Source organism: Dendrobates tinctorius, unplaced genomic scaffold, assembly GCF_039654945.1.
Source record: "Dendrobates tinctorius isolate UK_male_01 unplaced genomic scaffold, ASM3965494v1 ptg000036l, whole genome shotgun sequence".
NCBI classification, from domain to species: domain Eukaryota; kingdom Metazoa; phylum Chordata; class Amphibia; order Anura; family Dendrobatidae; genus Dendrobates; species Dendrobates tinctorius.
The window spans coordinates 34,493,556-34,499,555 of NW_027361704.1; the positions used below are offsets into that span (position 1 = coordinate 34,493,556).

At 46.9% G+C, this 6,000-nt stretch overlaps 1 long non-coding RNA gene across 1 annotated transcript in view; it reads right to left on the reverse strand.

The window, feature by feature from the left end:
• The window catches only part of LOC141087963 (uncharacterized), a 33,094-nt gene extending 27,303 nt beyond the window's left edge, over positions 1–5,791 (reverse strand). The window contains exon 1 of the long non-coding RNA XR_012231785.1: positions 5,184–5,791. This is a non-coding gene — a long non-coding RNA (uncharacterized lncRNA). The remainder of the gene's footprint in view (positions 1–5,183) is intronic.
• Positions 5,792–6,000: the final 209 nt, after the last annotated feature.

Consider the following 6,000-nt stretch of genomic DNA (forward strand, 5'->3'; position numbering starts at 1 on the left):
GCCATTTTAAAACTGTGCAGAAATGTGCAAATATCATTCACCTGTGCCCACTCCACAAGCGTAATTTGCACCATCTCTGGACTGCGTTGGCCCAAGCTATGCAAAAGGGCATACTGTACCAGGGTTAACCAGTAGGCTGAAAGACTTCTGTAGCGATGCAAATCGATGACCTGCAAGGTGTGATCATCAGAAGTGAGCACACAGCGACTGTGCTTTCTGCAGCAGCACATCCAGGCCGGGATAGTGGTGGAGAAATTGCTTTATCACTAGGTTGATGATGTGAACCATGCAAGGCACATGTGTGAGGTTACCACGGCATAGGGCCGCTACCCGGTTTTCACCATTATCGCACACGGCCTTCCCTGGCTCTGGATTTAGTGATTACAGCCATTGCTGTAACTCAGCCTGGATACCTGTCCACAACTCTTGAGCTGTGTGACGGCGATCTCCATGGCATATTAATTTAAACACTGCCTGATTGTGATGAGCTATGGCTGTGCAGTACATAGATGGGGAAGATTCTCTCTGCACTGTTGGAACGCGTGTCTAATTAAGGGAGAGGTTGAGGGCATAGGTGGAGGCCCTAGAGGAGGTGGAGGCAGAAGCAGTGGAGGAACTGTTAGATACAGAAATTTGTCCAGCAAGCCTTGGGGATTTAAAGACTTGTGGAGCAGCCCCTTGACCGCCTGCCCTCTCAGCCAAAGAGTCGCCCTGATGAACGCCCTGTCCATGTTTGCTCATCCACGTGTCAGTGGTGAAATTCACCATGGCAGACATAGATTATTTTCAGGGAATGGGTGATGTTGTCGGCAACATGCTTGTGTAACACATGCACATCTTATTTTGAAAAGTAATGGTGACTGGGCAACTGATAGTGGGGGACTGAGATGCCCATCCACTCTCGGACACCGTCTGTATCCACCAGGTGGAAAATAAGCATTTCCGTGGCCATCAGATTGGAGATGGCGGCATTCAAGCTTTAAGCTTTGCCATGTGTAGGAGGAAACATTCTTTTACGTGACCACAACTCCAGGACCAGGAGCTGGCTGCTGTACTGAGAGAGGGCAGAGGAATGATTACAGGACAAACTACTGGACTGTGAATAAGGTGCAGGCAGAGATGTAATGGCGGATTGAGAAAGATGTGTTGTGCTAAGTGACACAAAAGCAGCAGTCATGTCTACTTCTGTAACAGCTCACTGGTTCTCTCACCTCGACTGTGGTGGGTAAATAATTGTTGTTTCTGTGGCCGGAGACCTGTGTGATAACACTTGGTGACGGAGGAGGAAGAAGCAGCAGATGGGGTTTATGGAATAGCCGGTGGTTGGCGAGGCCCACTAGTCCAAATTTTAGGGCAGTGAGATTCCTACATTAAGGTATGTTGATCGCGCAGGTGCCGGTTCATGCATATAGTTTTCAAATTATTGCAATTTTTGCCTCTGATTTTTTTTTTTTAAATGTAACAGATATCGCTTGTTGGGTCATCCTTTGTGGTCACAAAAAATGCCCTGGTAAGGCATCCCTTGCCGCCCCTGTGAATTGCACACTCATGACTAGGGATGAGCGAGTAGTGAAGTATTCAGACTCACTATACTCCTATGAGTATACTGTAATGCTCGGGTATTATTCGGTACGAGTAGCGAGTCCAATGATAGTCAATGAAATATGCGAGGAATTGTCTCCTGGATCCTACAAAGCGGTCTGGGGGCTGAGGAAAAGGCTAAAAAAGTGTAAATGTTAAAAAAATGTATGCTGTAAACAAATGTATATAACATGAGGGCACCTGGTCAGGGGCTGCATGAGTGGTTTTGCACCACTGCTTCACTAGAATGTACAAACACTATTTGAAGTTCTGTCGTTTTTTGCCGGCAGAGCGGGACTCGTACGTCACTTACGCAGTGCCAGTGATATATCATAAGTGCCGTAAGAGCGGGTGATGATGGAGGCGATCTTCTGACAGCTAAGTGTGTAAGGAGAGCGATCTGCCCTAGGGGCTGTGTGACGGTTATCGCAGGAAGAAGCCACCTATCATCATCACAAGGGATTCACAATTATAAAGCTTGGACTACTGTCTTTGTTGTTCCAATGCCACTGCCCAATGTGTAGGCATAGACATAGTGTCTTCAAAACATTAGCCTTAGGGGCTGTCTCATTGTTGACACAGGAAGGAGGCCTCAAGAGCCAGAGAATTTGAAAGTAGACTACTAGCATGGTAGTTCCAGTGCCCAATGTGCAGGCATAGACATAGTGTCTTCAAAACATTAGCCCCAGGGGCTGTCTCATAGTTGATGAAGGAAGAAGGGCAGGTCTGAAGGACCAAACAATTATGATGAAGCTAGGACTACTAGCATAGTAGTTGCAGTGCCCAGTGTCCAGGCATAGCAATAGTGTCTCCAAAAATTAGCCCAAGGGGCTGTATCATAGTTGATGAAGGAAGCAGGGCAGGTCTGAAGGGCCAAGCAATTATGATGACGCTAGGACTACTAGCATAGTAGTTGCAGTGCAGAGTTTCCAGGCATAGCTATAGTGTCTCCAAAAATTATCCCAAGGGGCATGATACCATGGTTGATGAAGGAAGAAGGGTCTCACTCTCATCACAAGTGCCTCAGATGGGAAATATTAATTAACAGAACATTGTTTTTAGCTTATTAACCATGAGGTACATGTGGCAGAAGCAGGATTTGAAAACATGTGTAAGAAGAAGAAAAGGGGCTTGTATGGGAAGGGAGGGACGTGATCACCAATTGGCAAAAAATAACGTTTTGGGTGACTTTAGTTTGGGATACTATCATCTGCAGGGCTTAAATACTGTTGCGAAATCCAGTCCTTGTTAAATTTTATCAGAGTCAGCCTGTCTGCAATCTCTGTAGTCAACCGTGTGCGTGCATCTGTGATGATTGCCCCAGTGGCACTGAAAACACGCTCTGACATCACACTAGCAGCAGGGCAGGCCAGCACCTCCAAGGCATATAAGGAGAGGTCTGGCCAACTATGCAGCTTGGATACCCAAAAATTAAACTGAACAGAAGCATCAGGAAGGATGCAGATGTGGTCACTTAAATAGTCGTTGACCATCTTGTTCAACTTCTCCTTCCTTGACATTGTTACCGTTCCAGCTAGTACTTGTTGATGAGCTGGTTTATTGAAGATGGCCCAGTTTGTGGACATTTTACCACCACCTCTTTTGGACCTGCTTGGTGTGTCTCTCCCCATTAACGCATGCTGTTGCACAGAGCTGGTACCTCTGCTAGCAGTGGTGTCTGAGGGTGCTGTTGCCATCAAATGATCGACAACGGCCCTCTTGAAGAATTAGATTGTGAAAACCCTTGGTGACTGCAACAGTAGCGATGCAAATTTGACCTTGTACCGTGGGTCTAGAAAGGTGGCCAACCCAGTATAGGTTGCTATTGCAAATGTGGATTACGTGAACGTCTTGGCACAGGCAGTCAGAGATGAAGTGTGCCATGTGTGCCAAGCTGCAAAGACGCAAATCTTCTGTGACCCCAGAAGGAGGAACAATACCCATCCTCTCCACACACTGACTCTCCTCCTCCACCGTCTCCTGTCCAGCCCACCCATGCTGGACAGACATGAAGCTGGGGTGGGTTTCCCCTCTGTAGCATGAGGTGTTCCCTCGGTACCGCTGAAAAAGAAGTCCTCTCCCTCATCGTTTTCATCATCTTCATCCCCCAATCTTACCTGATGATATTGGCTGGGCTGGGTAGGATCACCCATTGTAAAATCTTGCTCCATACCCAGCTGCAGGGCACGCAAAGATTCCATTTTTTGATTCTGCAGCGATTTTTTCAGCAGACATAGCATAGGAATGGTTACGCTGATAATAGCCTGATCACCGCTCACAAGCTTGGTGCAGTACTCAAAGTTATCAAGCACCTCACAAATATCAGCGATCCACACCCACTCGACAGTTGTTATGTGTCTTTGCTGAGTCTCAGTGTGACGGGCATGTTTAAGTTGGTATTCAGCAAGCTCCCTCTGCTGCTCACTTATCCTTGCCAAAATATGATATGTTGAGTTCCACTGTGTTGGCAGGTCACAAATGAGTCAGTGGTTAGGCAGATTAAATTGCTTTAGAAGCGCTGCAAGACTGGCAACAGTGGTTGAGGAATGGTGGAAATGGGCGCAAATATGGCACACCTTCTCAAGTAGGTACAGCAAGTCAGGGTATGTTTTTATAAATTTCTGCACCACTTGGTTCAGCACATGAGCCATGCATGGCACGTGTACCAGCTTCCCGAGCTTTAAAGCCGCCACTAGGTTACACCCATTGTCGCAGACAACCAGACCGGGTTGGAGTTGCAGTGGGGAGAGCCACTGATCAGTCTGTTGTTTTAGTCCTTGCCACAGCTCTGCTGCAGTGTGTGGTATTTCACCTAAGCAGATCAGCTTCAAGAGAGCATGTTGCCGCTTTGCCGATGCGCTACTGCACAGCTCCCAACTTGGGAGTGATGTGGAGGGTAATTCAGCATAGGATGACGAGGCGGAGGAGGAGGAAGAGGGGAGGCTGGACGTATATGATGAGGCGGAAACCCTGATTGAGGTTGGGCCCGCTATTCGTGGCGTGGGTAGAATATGTGATGGTCCAGTTTGAGACTTTGTCTCACCCTCCACCAGGTTGAGCCAGTCTAATCTCGCTCTAACAATTTGCCGCAGGGGGATTTATGGATATCCCACTTTCTCAGTTCCACTTTGGAACTCGCAGCTCTCCGGCACCCCCCTTACCCTCAGGTCAGTCAGGGAACTGCACCTAGGATAATTAGTCGCCGGACGGGCTGCTTGTTGTGAACCGGCAATTAGGCTTCTGCAGTGAGGGAATTATCAATACTGTGGCCGCAGCACCTCATTCAGCAATATAAAACCCTTCTGGACTGCCAGCAAGCCGCAATCACCGTGCACAACACGCTGCCACCAGTCACGGTTTACTTAATTCACAGAGTTAATTAAGAGGGTCCGTGGCAAACCCCACGAATTCGTAGCGATTATCTAAACAAGGCGTATAGTTTGTTTCTTAGAGCATGGAGGCAGACTAAATATTAAATCATTTATTCCTCGAAAAAGTAGGGCAGTGATTACAGATAAACGTTGCTATAAGATTGAGACATTACATATGTATAGTTACAAATATGAAACAAAAGAATGGATGAAAGCGGAAAGTACACTCACGGTTGTTCATGACTCTTTAGGCAAAACCATGTGGCTGAGTGGGGGAAGGAGAAGGCGGAGCCACACGTCTCCACTCATCTGGGTTCTGCTCAGCACGAGGACTGGAGCTCTTCTGAGCTCCCTGTATGGGAGGGGTACCTTATAGCACGGGTGTGTGACATCACCGAAAGGGGCAGTCTGGAGAGGGCCCACCTCTTCCTCTTCAAGTTATGATCTGGCTACAAACTTTAGAATAACCATAACTTAACGGGAGGAGCTCGCACAAACACATATTTTGTGTCATTGGTTGTAATTTACCGAATAGAATCCGAAAACACCAAGAATGATATAACAGACATTCTATTTGGGTGCAATCCATAATTCAGGTTCTGGCAGTCGGAGAACTACGCAAAAGGCACCGTAGGGAAGCTGGGTCCGCGCAGATCACAAATATGAGATTGTTATTTCTCTGTCATGTATGGTTTGCAAGCTAGGCTTCTTTTTAATATTTCCTATATTGATCCCAGCACATTTCCAGAGAACAAAGGGATCTTTTCCCCCTAGCTAATTAACATTCCTGCTCTTAGACAGGAAGTTGTTGGTTTCAAGTTTCACAGGGCCCTGCACATGAAGGGTTGATAAGACTTGGGGGAAGGGACTGCTACAGCTTCATGCTAGGCTGACAGTTTACAATGTCATAGAATGGAGGATTTCTAGCACATTCCAACAGAAAACATCATATTTTGCAGACATTGTATATCACAGTAATTATGAGCCTAAGGCTTGACTATCAGAGACCCCCTTTAAGATTAGAGTGTTATATTGCTTTGAAAACTTG